The sequence below is a fragment of the Dendropsophus ebraccatus genome, chromosome 3 (assembly GCF_027789765.1).
Source record: "Dendropsophus ebraccatus isolate aDenEbr1 chromosome 3, aDenEbr1.pat, whole genome shotgun sequence".
NCBI classification, from domain to species: Eukaryota; Metazoa; Chordata; class Amphibia; order Anura; family Hylidae; genus Dendropsophus; species Dendropsophus ebraccatus.
The window spans coordinates 72,291,855-72,306,746 of NC_091456.1; the positions used below are offsets into that span (position 1 = coordinate 72,291,855).

Genomic DNA, 14,892 nt, shown 5'->3' on the forward strand with positions numbered 1-14,892 from the left:
TCTAAAATATGGAGAGTACAAGCCACAAAAAGTCACCATTAAGACCATTTTTTACTTAATATCGAATCAGCAAATGTTCCAGGTGATGTTTTTGGTTTAAGATGTTAGATTTTATTGCCAAGAGAAGACACTGTAGCAGAAGAATTATTCAAGATCTTTTGGAGTATTCTTGTAAATCACTGACCTGTGTATGAAGTGCTTTCTGCCCTTGCTCTCTTCTGGTCCTGATGATAATATTTTCTTGTTAATTTTGTAGACTGTGAGTTTGATCAACATGAGTATCAGTATTCTAGGCTCTCGTGCATTCATGGACAGCTTGTTGTGCCATACAGTGCTTCATGAGGAGCTGTATGTAAGGAGCTACTTCCTCCTAGAATCCTACCTTTAGGGCAGAAAACCTTTTTGCATGAAGCAGCCATTGACTCCTTTAAGGGTGCATTTACACAGAGAGATTTATCTGACTTTTTTAAAACCAAGGCCAGGAATAGATTTGAAAAGAGGAGAAATCTCAGTCTTTACTTTTATGAACTGTTTCCTGTTTAAAGTCTGTTCCTGGTTTGTTTCCTGTTTAATCTGTCAGATAAATCTCTGTGTAAAGGCGCCCTTAGATAGAGCGATCAGAGGGAGCAAGCGTGCGCCGACCTATCAGGTCAGCGCTCGCTTGCTCCTCGTTCCCCACTCGTTGCCGGCACTATTACATGCGCCAACAACGAGCAGGTAAGTATGTGTGCCCCCGTACAATCATTAGATTGTCCAGGCAGCCCATAGGAGATAGCCGTCTGCTGCCGCTGCTCTTATTGCGATGGCAGCAGATCGTTGCTATCTTTGTCTTTCTTCTTTCAACATGTTGAAAGACGTTAAAGGACAACGATTAGCCGACATCGTGTATGTTGGCCTATCGTTGCCTTTTATTACACAGAGCAATAATTGCCCGTAATGGCCGATAATTGCCCGAGTATGGCTGATAATCGCTTAATGTAATAGGGCCTTTACACAGGCCAATTATATGCCGAATGAGCATCTCTAGCAATGCATCTCTAGCAGGCCCTTACAGTATGCAACATTTTCCACTCAGATTGCAGACATTTCTGCGACTAAATAATTTTCAGTAATCTAAATGATTTTTCAGAAGAATTGAAAACATTCAGACAATTCCAGCAACAAATCAACAACATAAAAATTTGTCCTAAGAGCTGCTACAGAACTGACTAGCAGAGGGACTATCTAACCTCATAGTTTATTGATCATTGCAGTTTTCCAGTTTTAGGGTACAAACCCACACACCGTATACGCAGCAGATACGCAACAAATACGCAGCAGATTTGATGGTTTAGATTTGATGCTGTGTTCAGTTATTTAGATCTAATCTGCTGCATATCGCAGCAGTAAATACGCTGCGTATACGGTGTGTGGGTTTATACCCTAAGGGTACAAACCCACACACCGTATACGCAGCAGATACGCAACAAATACGCAGCAGATTTGATAGTTTAGATTTGATGCTGTGTTCAGTTATTTAGATCTAAACTGCTGCGTATTTGTTGCGTATTTGCTGCGTATCGCAGCAGTAAATACGCTGCATATACGGTGTGTGGGTTTATACCCTAGAGCTGAAAGAGTTTCTGCTTTATGGTTCTGATCATGAAAGTCCAAGTAAAAGAAAAATCACTAATCAATTCAGCCTCTACCTGGTATATGTAGCAAGAAGCTGTGCCTCTGCACCTGACTGTAGAGGTGTCTTATGCGCAACTTAAAAAAGAAAAACTCTGGCACCTGCTTTGGTCCACATCTTATTGAAGAGTAAAGCAATTCTGGATGCTTTTTATCCCTAGTTTCAAAGTTACTCTATTTTGAGACTCTTTACAAGCAATATGAGTCTCAAATTTTCTTTCTTTGCATAGTTTTTTTTTATATATGGGCTGGGAACACATTAAAAATAAAAAAGAAGCCCAAAGAATTGACATGTCAATTCTTTGGGTGGGGAGCGGGAGTGCGTGAGAAATCCCATTGAATCAATAGGACAGGCGGAATTTCAAGTGGGCTTTGCTTAAAAATTCCTCCACTATTAATCCGTGTGAACAGGCCCTAAATTTCAGAATGTGCAAATCATGCACAATTTCCGTGGTATAAAAAAAAGACCTCTTTCGGACAACAGTCCTTAATCATTGACAGATTGTGGATTGTTGTCCGAAACCAGTTGGTATTTGCACAATATTTTTGTGGCTTTAACTAGCCAAAAATAACTACCCTGTGAAGCATTAGCCGAGTGGACTTGCTGAATTGTTTGAGTTCGGCAACATTGCTGGACCAGAACATTTCAGCAAGCCCACTCAACACCACTGACAACATGATTCTTGCCTGTGATCTAAGCAGGGGTAAGCAGATTTTTTTTTATCTTTTGTTACATTTTTTTTAATGCTATAGCTGTTACAATTATAGCTGTAAAACTGAACTACTTTTGAATTGACAGATGTTTTCTCATAACATTCATTTGAGGTCCAGAAACTACATGTGAACATATCCCTAGAGCCTTGTTTGGACAACAGCTTTGCTTCTATTTCTCAGTGGAATTTCTTACATGAAAGTTATATGTCTAATGTACTGTATTTCTACGCACCTGTTACACAAAGAGTCTGTGTATATCCTTAAACTGTACCAGCCTCTGGTTAATATAGGTCATTTAGTTTGATCGTCTGGTTTGTTAATTGCCTCCTAACATGAACGGACCCAGAAATCCATTGTCTCCAAAGATTCCTTGCAGCTTTAATTGAGGATGTCATCCACACAGGGGAAATTAGAACAGATATGCAGCATTAGGCAATTTTCCATGCAGTCATTATTGTGCGGTCACAACACACAGACACATTACAATCATCAATACCATCTACCTGGTTTACTAACAACCCCATTAAAGGCCTCCTTGCAGGACCACGAGCTCTGGGCATTATCCCTTTCCAATAAACTAAGCAGCTTGTTTTGTGCTTTTTTTAGCAATTCGTTACAAATGTGAATGCAGAAACCAAAATAAATATTGGATGATGGACACCTCTGGAAATGAGTTCCCTAACATGAAAGGAGATTGTGTAAAGTCCTTGTTTCAGACATGAGAATGTGTGAAAAGCATTGTCTCATCATTAGCTTCCTCCCGAGGCTAGGGATGTGACAGGTGATAGCTTAATCAGTCATAAAGCTGAGTAGTACATAATTATTAATGAGAGAAGTTCAGTCCCAGGTGTAGGACAGCGCCTCTAGTCATCGGTGTTGTCGTGTCTTCATCCTCTTTCATGTCTTCTCATCAGCCGCTGTTTGCAGATAGTGTTACACCAAGCTCCGCTCTCAGTATGCAGGTCATACCTCAGTAAATAGGCAGAGCTGTTCTGACTAGAAGTGACTAGCGTATAATATTGGAAATGTTTGATAATGTGTTTTTGGGAAAGATGTGCTCGGTGACATGCTTTCATTTCATGGCACAGGTACAGACTAGGAAGAGCCGCAGCTCTTATTACTAGAAATGAGGTCGATGTATCTTGAAAAGGTGTCTTTTAATTTTGTCTCCTGTGCAGTGATGTATTATAATGTGTAATATGCGGCTGTGCAGCTCAGCATTGGATACCACGGGGTCAAGGACACAACGTCTTTTAGCAGATACTGTCGGAATAAGATAAATGGCTGCTTTTTAAACACTTGAAAATATATTACAGTAAGCCTATCATTACTAAAGCATAATGTGTAAATGATTAACATTCTACATTATATGTAAGGCAAGAGACAGAATAATATGATGTTCAGATTGGCACAAAAGGTATTGCGGCCACAGTTATCTCAAAGAGATGTTTGTAAGACCTTCTTGGCAGGGCCGTAACTTGATTCCCATGGCCCCAGGGCAAGTATTAGACTAGGGCCCCCACTCAACCTCATCCTGTCCCATCCTGCATTGAATCAGTAATGTACACGCTATTGGTCACAGTAATTAGGCATTACTCCCGTTCAGAACTGATTGAAAATAATAATATTAAAAAAAACACCCACCTGCTACCCCATGCAACGGTCTCCCCCCAGAAGCCTGGAGACCCACAGGGCCACCCATTATAAGGCTTTGTTCACACTACGTAAAAGTACGGCCGTTGCTGCCATCGGCAACAATGCCTTATTGTCAATGGGATCCCGGCCGGATCGTATACACATCGTGAACGCTTCGGCCGGGATCCCATGAGGGGCCGCATATAACTGACATATCAGTTTTCTGTGGCCACAATTCAATGAATTGCGGCCGTAGGAAACCCTGTCAGTTCACACAGTGAAACGAGCGGCTACGGCCGCTCGCTTCACTGTGTGTTATGGGAAGCTCTGACGCGGGCACGCACTGATGCGCCCGCATCAGAGCTTTGCAGCCGGAAAGATCATCCGACCGGTACTTAAGGATGATCCGGGCAGAGACCGGCCGTTTTGTGACCCGGCCGGGGTCATGGAACAGCCGGTCTCATATGTTGTGTGAACATAGCCTAATAGTTAGGAAGGAAAAGGACACTCCAGCACCAAGGTCCAGTAACAATTCCAGCTTTTTTAGTGCAAAAATCTTGTTAAAATGGATACAAACAAGTTGAAAGGCCTTGAGAAAGAAGGGGGGGAAGGGGGAGGAAAAGTGGTCTTCCACTATTATTCCAAGGTGTGTCTTTTCTATTTTAACTTATGCTGTGATCAAGGTCACTGGCCGAAACACGTCTAGTGTAAAGGTGAGCTTTCACCTTATTTGTATTAATTTTTAACAAGATTTTTGCAACACAGATTTTACCAGACCTTGGCGCTGGAACGTCTTTTTCCTTCATAAATTTTCTTCCAGTTTTGCCTCTGGGTGAAGTCCTTTGAACCACGGTCAATGCTGCCAGCCCAGGTATTGTCTTTTATTTCTTCATTGCAAGACCTTGGTTGCAGAACAGAACACATCAGCTGTGTGAATACTGAACATGGGCTGGATCTTTAAAGGGGTTATCCAGTGCTGCAAAAAACATGGCAGCATTCTGCCAGAGACAGCATGACTCTTGTCTCCAGTTCAGGTGTGGTTTGCAATTAAGCTCCATTCACTTAAATGGAAATGAGCTACATAACCCCACCCAAACTGGAGACAAGAGTGGGGCTGTCTCTGGAAGAAAGTAGCCATTTTTGCGTAGCGCTGGATAACCCCTTTAAGGCACCTGTACTGTGTTCACTGCAGAGGAATAGGAAAAATCCTGCCAGTGGCATTCCTAATGATGAGGAGGGTAGGAAGGAGGGACGGAAGGGTGGTGCAAGGTTAGAGCACAGATACTCTAGGCCACGGCCGTTGGGCTGCAAGTTTGAAAGTTGTTTTTTTTTTTTTTACAATAACTGCATCCCCTGCCGAATGGACCCCAGGACAGATCTTGGATTGAAAGCAGCTATCTGAAGGTACAAGCGGTTTGGGGGGGGGGGGGGGGGGGGACAGATTGTGTGTACAGAGTCAGAGTGGCATCAATTATAGTAAATGCTTTGGGACCCACTGCCCCCTGCCCCTTTGCCATGAAGCCCTGCACACTGTTTAAAAAGTGACCTAATAAGCAAACATTTGAAACTTATTTGTACTAAAAACTCTTATTTTCGCATTAACAAATGCCATGGAATTGGCATGGGGTTTTTTTGCACCTTCAAGCTACTGTCGACCCACGATTTAGAATGAGCTCTATGTACACAGCCTATCTATATAGTTTGTTGTAAGGAAAGCCATGTGTTTATTCATTGGGAAAATCACTGTGTGTGTGGTCAGTAAATGTATAACATTTTTCTGCAGTTATACCGTACCTCTCAATTTTGCATGTCTCTGGCAGTCTAACCAGCAGAATGCACATGCAATGTTTAACTACAGCCTTCAAACAGATGAACACAGCTTATATTTAGTGTACAAATGCTGGTTAGTCATTGGGATAATTACAGTTTATGTTTCACATCTGGAGCTGTAATGACTAACCAGCTGTATGTCTAGGGCAGGCGTGGCGGACCAGTTTTTCCCCACAGCTGGTTTCCTTTCAGAGTCATTGAGTTTGAAATAATGGATACTAAATGTTATTGGGCTTTCGAGTAACTGTGTTGTGTGAAGCTTTACAAAATAGCCGTGGCTTTTTTATGGCGTGGGTCAGTCATTTGCTGTGTTAAAATAAATAAGAGGAAACAAACAACATATGCTCCAGCACTACATCAGAAATCCCTTCAGCACAGATTGGATCATCAGTGGCCAGCAGATGACGGCTAGTGAGAATGTTTATGGGATGTGTGTCTGGGGAATTATTAGCGTGAAGTGGGATATTTGTGCTCGGGCTGAGAAAAGAAAAAGTTAAACATAGAACCAACTGTTATGTCATGCCATAAGATCCGGGAAGTCGCTAAATCTATACCGAAATGGTAGGTGCCATTCAGAAATCCGTGTTAACTGCTTGTGTATGAATAACGTGTGCTCATTAGGATCTGGCATTAATGTTTGTTCACACTGGATCACAGATACTGGATCGCGGCAAAATCCGATGTGATTCCTGGTATTGTCATTTTGTATAGGTTTACAGTATTACCTGTCTGCGCTCCGGCCTGCTTCTGTGGCTCCTGACTCCCTGGTATCCTGCTCAGCCAATCAGTGCACTGTCCTGCCGCAGCCACAGATTGGCTGAGCGGGACGTCAGGTAGCTGGGAGCCACAGAAGCAGGCCAGAGCGCAGACAGGTATTCACTAAGCCGTGGCGGGTTAAGGGAAATGGGGCTTAACATATATCGAAATGAAAATTCCGCTGTAAACCTATACAAAATGACAGTACCAGGATTTGCAGCAGACTTCGCTTTGGAACTGTCAGTGCGAAATCTGCTGCGATCTGGTACGTGTGAACTAACCCTTAGGCTATATTCACACATAGTATTTCTGTCAGTCATTTGGTCATTTTTTTCCAACTAAAAACAGGAGAAGAACTAAAAGGGCAAAATTATAATAGTTTCTGAGTTTTCAACCATTTCCTGGTTTTGGTTGAGAAAGTACAAACCAAAAGACTGAGGGAAATGTTATGGTTGAATATAGCTTTAAAATGATCTCATCTTGACAGATTAAGGGTACAAACCCACTTGCCGGATCTGCAGCGAGTCTCCTTGCTGCGTTTTTGCAGCGAGATTTGCTGCAGATCCCAGCCCTCTACTTTCTTTAGCAGAGAAACTCGCAGCAGGGATGTACATCCCTGCTGCGATTTTGTCTGCAGCCCTCCCCATTAACCCCCTAGCCGCCAGACATTATACATTACCGGGTCCCCGTTCCTGCTTGCTTCGGGGCTCCCGGTGTCTTCACGGCCCGCCCGGCCAATCAGTGCGCTGCGGCGGGGCAGCGCACTGATTGGCCTGGCAGAACGTGCCGGGAACCGCCGAAGCAAGCAGGAGCGGGGACCTGGTAATGTATATCCTGCCCGTCCCCCTGCAGCCCCGATCGCCCCCGGCCGCATGATCGCCCCCCCGCACCCCCCGGCCGCACGATCGCCCCCCGCACCCCCCGGCCGTACGATAGCCCCCCGCACCCCCCGGCCGCATGATCGCCCCCCGCAGCCCCCTGCAGCCCCGATAGACCTCAGCCCCCGGCCGCATGATCGCCCCCCGCAGCCCCCGGCCGCACGATCGCCCCCCGCAGACCCTGGCCGCACGATCGCCCCCCGCAGCCCCCGACCGGGCGATCGCCCCCCGCAACCCCCGGCCGCACGATTGCCGGGGGGTGCGGGGGGCGATCGTGCGGCCGGGGGCGATCGGGGCTGCGGGGGGCGATCATGCGGCCGGGGCTGTGGGGGGCGATCATGCGGCCTGGGGCTGCGGGGGGCGATTGTGCGGCCGGGGGCTGCGGGGGGCGATCGTGCGGCCGGGGGCTGCGGGGGGCGATCGTGCGGCCGGGGGCTGCGGGGGGCGATCATGCGGCCGGGGGCGATCGGGGCTGCGGGGGGCGATCGTGCGGCCGGGGGGTGCGGGGGGCGATCATGCGGCCGGGGGCGATCGGGGCTGCAGGGGGGCGGGCAGGATATACATTACCAGGTCCCCGCTCCTGCTTGCTTCGGCGGCTCTCGGCCGGCCAATCAGTGCGCTCCAGAGAGGAGTGAGATGCAGGAGGTCAATTCAGGATGAGGGTCAGGTGATCCAGAAAATGTAATCACTTATAGGGGGGATTTATGAAGACCGGCATACTCATACGTCCGTCTTAAATTAGGCCCTGCCCCCTTTTCCCCGGTCGGATTCACTAAGAGGCGCCCGCGTGAATCCGTCCGGGCTCCGGAACCAGCGCCCAGCATCTACACCTCCTTCCAGCAGGTGTAGATCTAGAACAGGATTTACGGCTGCTTGGTCCAGGCAGTGGCTTTCTTACTACTGTAATACTAAACTTGTCTTCTATTCACAGTTTAAATAGATACTTATGAATCTGTCTTTATAAATGGACCCTTAATCCATTTGTAAACTAAAAGGGGAATTTATCAATGCTTACATCAGAAAACTGGTGTAAAAAGTTGCACATGTTTGGCCAAAATGAGGCTTATGTAGGTTATATGTACAACTGTGTAACATGGCTAAATAGAAAAACAGGTAAATATGAAAAGAGCTTCCAGGGCTTTCTGATTCAAAACATTAGACTGGAATGTAGTTCATTTAGCTGGCTCATGAGAAGTCTCCAGCACATTTGTGTACGGCTTTATGGCTGACACAAGTCCCGCCGTGTTTGGAATGCAGTCGAGCTGCCCACAGAGGCGAATGAGGGAAAATGAAACGTTTATTGTTGCATAATTGTGTGAGTGGGAAACAATTCCAGGAGCTGCGCTTACATTATGCCGCCATCACAATGCCTACTGTGGTCATTTGAAATATATGTATTAAATGTCTGCCCACACACTTTAACACTATCTGTTGCACTCAACAACACATACACTTGTATTTAACAATAGAGACTCTATAGGAGCCAGAAAATAATGCTTACCATCTTACATGTATTATACATAATATATAGAATTATGTAACACCCGCAGTAAATTATAATATTCAAAGTCACAGGAGAATGGCCATTTACAAGTCACAGAACTCTTATTCAGTCTAGTTCTAGGTACCAGTTTACGTTAGGGATGGCTGGGAGAGTGTTGAGAAACAGTATCTACAATGATGAGAGGGCCTCAACTATTGTGTATTTTGGGGCAGAATAAAGGGGTACTCAACTCGGGACCGTTTTTTTCCCAATGGCCGGAAAAGGGGGTGGTTGAAAACAATTACATCTACTTACCTCCCTAGCTCCAGCGCTGCCATCTGCATCCATCTCCTCTGGTTCCCCGGTCTCTGGCCATGTCCCAGTCTGAAACGGGACTTGAGATGTGACGCCTCAGGCCTGCTTGGCCATTCAGCAGCAGAGGTGGAACACCAGTCCAGCTGTTGATTTCAGAGCAGGCCTGCCCACATCACGACCAGGAAGGAGACAAAACAGAAGGATGCGGGTAGCAGCACTGGAGCCAGGGAGGTAAGTAGAAGTGATTGTTTTCACCCACTTCCTCCTCAGTGATTGTTAAAAAAAAAGGGCGGGGGCAGTGTACCCCTTTAACCCACCAGCCAGGTCAACTTACTGAGCATATGTCTATTTTAGCCACAATAACTATAGTAAGTAACCATGTTTAGCTTTGTAGTGCTGAGTCAGTGTTTAAGGTTTTGTGCAAACCATGTTTCTACTATATAATGGCGATTTTTTTGCAAAATATAACTTTAACATACACCCCCGACATTTTCCTCTGCTACTTAGCTACGTAGTTAGTAAGGTTGAAAAAAAGACATATGTCCTTTTAAGTTCATCTGAGTGTAGCCATACCGTAAATTAACAATTGAACACAATGAAGAAAAAAGCCCCTACAGTATACATTTTTTCACAAAAAAGGAAACCGAAGGAAACTACAGTCTGGGGTGCTTTTCTATACAGTAAAAAAGTTATTCCAACACATAGAACTTTAAAGAAGGCCAAAGGAACAATGTTTCTTGGTTTGTATGCTGCATATGTTTATCCAAACATTTTGTGAACGTAGCCTTATATACACTTACAGAAGAGCCCTGTTGTTTGCTGACATGAAGCATCCTCCTATATATTTTAGAAATATACATTTTTTGTAACTGCTGGCCTTTTAGGAGTGTAAATGGTTCTCTATTTCAATCACTATTGGAGAAATACAATATTCGTTGTAAGAGTTTATTGTAGTCTGTTGTAGGAGCTGAAAAAGGTAAGTATTAAAGGAGTTGGCAAAAGCAAAGCTACGTTATTGCAAAAACAGCACCACACCTGTCCTCAGGTTGTGTGTGGTATCGGGGCCGATTCAGGGCCTGCACACATACATATATACTAGCAGAAATTATACCGCACACATAAATATGTATCAGATATGAATATACCACAAATATTAAAATATACCAGCAGTCACTGCATCACACATATACATGTATGCCGGCAGTGTGTATACCGCATTCACATACGTACAAGCAGTGAGTGTACCACATGCAAACACATGTACCAGCTGTGTGACCAGTGACCAATCCCCTCTGCCTCTTATACTATATATATATATATATATATATATATATATATAGTATAGTACCTTATAGTTTATCATCTCATGCCTCATGATAAGGGGCAGTAATGTGTTGACTTATAAGAAGGTGAGGTACTGAACGGGACCCATATCATATTATCCCTCACCATGCTTTGTAGTTTAGCTCCCTTGATCAAATGCAGTAACCCTCCATAGTGCCCCCTGTGATGGTAGAGACCACCTAATACAGTAAGCTGCCCGCCAAAGAACATATTTATTGGTTATAGTTACCTCCTAATAGCAGTCAGGTATCAACCCACCCCTCCGAGGAAAGCAGAGTGGTGGCAGAGAGGGTATCCTAGCAGTGGTGTTACTTCAGGGAGCACCCTTAGACACTCCATACCCACTCCAGCATATATCCACTGTATAGTATACACACACACACACTCTCCTGAGGGGAATATGGGACACACAGCACTGCAGTGTAAGTTTTCTGGTCTTTACACTGTTTTTGACCCCTGCAGGCTTCCATGCTTAAACCCCCCCCCCCCCCCTTCCAGACCCAGGCTCAGGCAGCACACAGTGGAGAACACTGTGAGACTTCTAGTTATTGGGCATCCTCCACTGTTTGTTTAGCTTTGCAGCTGGGACCCACACTTATTACTTGAGTAGGATTGTGCCGCCCCCTCAGGGACCTCTGAATCTGAGGTAGACCATATTGGCCACCATGGATGTGGAATCCTTGTACACTAACACCCCCCAGAAGCAGTAGCGGATTATAATAGGTCCTTTTCAGACGGTAGCTCGGGGCCCTGAGCTCCTGGGGGCCCATGGCCACCCAAACACACTTGTACTTTCAGTGCTGTATTGTCTTGATTTGCAAAAAATTGCTGCTTTTTTACAGTGATTTTGCACAAATCAGGGCATCAAGATATTATCTATCCTGTTCTTTGAACACCACGCTAGTGCTGCCACAGTTACAGTAGGGTTAGGGGGCCCAGGCTTGGTGAACAGCCCGGGGCCTATGGTAAAGTTAATCTGCCCCTGCCCACAAGGATGGAGTTGCAGCATGTCGAAAACACCTGGAGAAACAAGACCTTACATAGTTACATAGTTAATACGGTTGAAAAAAGACACATGTCCATCAAGTTCAACCAAGGAGGGGATGGATACAGGGAAGGGGGAGGGGTGATAAAATAAAACAAAATAAAATAAAATAACACAACTCATTCATTTCCTGCTAACCCTTAACTATTTTCCCTTTGGAGATTACCTATATCTCTAGCGAATGGGGACATCAATGGGTTCAAGATGTGCACCACAGTATGCAAATCTTTTTATGGCAAAACTGGAAGGAGCATACCTATCCACATGCACCACCAAACCTATGACTTACCTTCAATACATTGACAATATCCTGATTATTTGGACTGCAGGTGAGGAGGCCTTGCTTAAATTTCATGATGACTTCAACAACTTTATCCCCACCATCAAGCTCAAACTATGCTATTCCCATAATGAAATAATTTTTTGGACACAACTATACGCATTAAAGACCACTGCATACTTACATCAATATACCGCAAACCGACAGACCGAACTGCTTACCTGAGAAGCAACAGCTTCCATCCCAAACATACAAAACAATCCAATATATACAGGCAGGCTATTCGGTACAATCGTATCTGCTCAGAAAAAGCAGACCTGGAACAATACCTACTTTAATCTTAGGACTGAATTCCTCCAACTGGGCTACAATCCAAACATGACGGACAAACATATCAGCCAAGCAGCAGCCATCAACAGGGACACTCTACTCACATACAAGGAGGCCCAAGATGAAACCTGAGTGCCCCTAGTTGTCACCTACAATCCACAGCTGGAGATACTACGAAAGATCCGACACCAAAATGCATGAATTATACAGGTGTGTGTTGTTGGCATAAGAAAATGAAGAGGATACAGCACTGGTAACTTACCACCTTAAGATGAAGTGGGTTATGCAGGTGGTAAGTTACCAGTGCTGTATCCTCTTCATTTTCTTATGCCAACAACACACACCTGTATAATTCATGCATTTTGGTGTCGGACTGTTACAACTATTTGACTGTTGTCTGTTTGCGTGAATTATGCAGGGTATAGACAATAGGTTTCTTGTCACTAAAACTTAAACATGTCGGTAAGATCTGTCAACAAACTAAAGTATACAGCAACAGTTCAGGGTATTTTCATATAAAACATTTATGGACCTGCACAAGAATCTCTCTAGATAACCAGTCATCCCATAACCTGGCTGCAGTCTCCGCTTCAACTATGGAAACTGTTTGGGGAACAGGTTTGATATGGACCCTTGACACTTAGACAATTATGTGTATATGCTATTTAAGAAGAAAATACCCTTAAAGGGACAGTGTCACATTTTTGAAAAAATTTTAATAAAAGGTAATAAGAAAAAATAGGTGTTTTGCATTTTTTTTATTTTTTTTTTGCATAGGGCTTGAGTGTCTTTTAATCAAATGAATGTATGCACAGGGGGCTGCCATTTTAATAGTGTCTGTGTGTGACGTCATTTCACGACACACACACAGACACTATACGGCACCTCCATAACATTAGAGTGAACCGACGGAGTCCGTCTGGTTCACTTAAACTGGAGGCTCCGTCGCTGTGTACTGCGCATGTGCATAGACATGTGCAGTACACAGCTGAATTAACTGGGGCGGGGTGTCGGCGCCATTTTTTTGAAGTCCCAGGAACGAGAACGGGGGAGGAGAGAAACCGCACAGAGAGTAGACAGGAGAGCTCTGTGCAGCTCTCTCCCCTCCCCAGCCTCCCCAAACAGTGTCGGACTGGCCCGCGGACCGCTCCCACTAACCTTCCAGCAGACCAGCCAGGGGTGGGCTGGATAGGACGGTCCCCCCAGTACAGTTACGGGGATGCGGTGAGCTTTCGGCATGGACAGGCTGTAATACACCGACCCGGAAGCTCACAGCTGCTGCCCCTCAGTGCCCGGACTTCTCTCCTGCTCGGCGACCACGTGACATCGCGACGCTGCAGAGCAGGAGAGAAGTCCGGTAACCGAGGGGCAGCAGCTGTGAGCTTCCGGGCCGGTGTATTACAGCCTGTCCGTGCCGAAAGCTCACCGCATCCACTGTACTGCGGGGAACCAGCCTGCCTCTACTGCGCCTCCTCCCTGTGCCCCACGTAAGCTTCTCCCCTGTCACTCCAGCCTCCCTTCACATCAGCTTCCTCCTGGCACCCCAGCCTCTCTCCCCCCTGTCACCCCAGCCTCTCTCCCCCCCCCCTGTCACCCCAGCCTCTCTCCCCCCCCCCTGTCACCCCCCAGCCTCTCTCCCCCCCCCCTGTCACCCCAGCCTCTCTCCCCCCCCCTGTCACCCCAGCCTCTCTCCCCCCCCCCTGTCACCCCAGCCTCTCTCCCCCCCTGTCACCCCAGCCTCTCTCCCCCCCCCCTGTCACCCCAGCCTCTCTCCCCCCCCCGTCACCCCAGCCTCTCTCCCCCCCCCCCCGTCACCCCAGCCTGTCACCCCAGCCTCTCTCCCCCCCTGTCACCCCAGCCTCTCTCCCCCCCTGTCATCCCAGCCTCTCCCCCCCCTGGCACCCCAGCCTGTCACCCCAGCCTCTCTCCCCCCTGTCACCCCAGCCTCTCTCCTGTCACCCCAGCCTCTCTCTCCCCCCTGTCACCCCAGCCTCTTTCCTGTCATCCCAGCCTCTCTCCCCCCCCCCTGTCACCCCAGCCTCTCCCCCCCCCCCCTGGCACCCCAGCCTGTCACCCCAGCCTCTCTCCCCCCTGTCATCCCAGCCTCTCTCCCCCCCTGTCACCCCAGCCTTTCCCCCCCCCCTGGCACCCCAGCCTGTCACCCCAGCCTCTCTCCCCCCCTGTCACCCCAGCCTCTCTCCTGTCACCCCAGCCTCTCTCCCCCCCCGTCACCCCAGCCTCTCTCCCCCACTGTCACCTCAGCCTCTCTCCTGTCACCCCAGCCTCTCTCCCCCCCCCCGTCTCCCCAGCCTCTCTCCCCCCTGTCACCCCAGCCTCTCTCCCCCCTGTCACCCCAGCCTCTCTCCCCCCTGTCACCCCAGCCTCTCTCCCCCCTGTCACCCCAGCCTCTCTCCTGTCACCCCAGCCTCTCTCCTGTCACCCCAGCCTCTCTCCCCCCTGTCACCCCAGCCTCTCTCCCCCCTGTCACCCCAGCCTCTCTCCTCCCCCGTCTCCCCAGCCTCTCTCCCCCCTGTCACCCCAGCCTCTCTCCCCCCTGTCACCCCAGCCTCTCTCCTGTCACCCCAGCCTCTCTCCCCCCCCCCCTGTCACC

At 47.2% G+C, this 14,892-nt stretch overlaps 1 protein-coding gene across 1 annotated transcript in view; it reads left to right on the forward strand.

The window, feature by feature from the left end:
* MOB3B (MOB kinase activator 3B) overlaps positions 1 to 14,892 on the forward strand; it is a 67,195-nt gene that overhangs the window by 39,170 nt on the left and 13,133 nt on the right. The gene's annotated exons all lie outside the window — the stretch shown is intronic.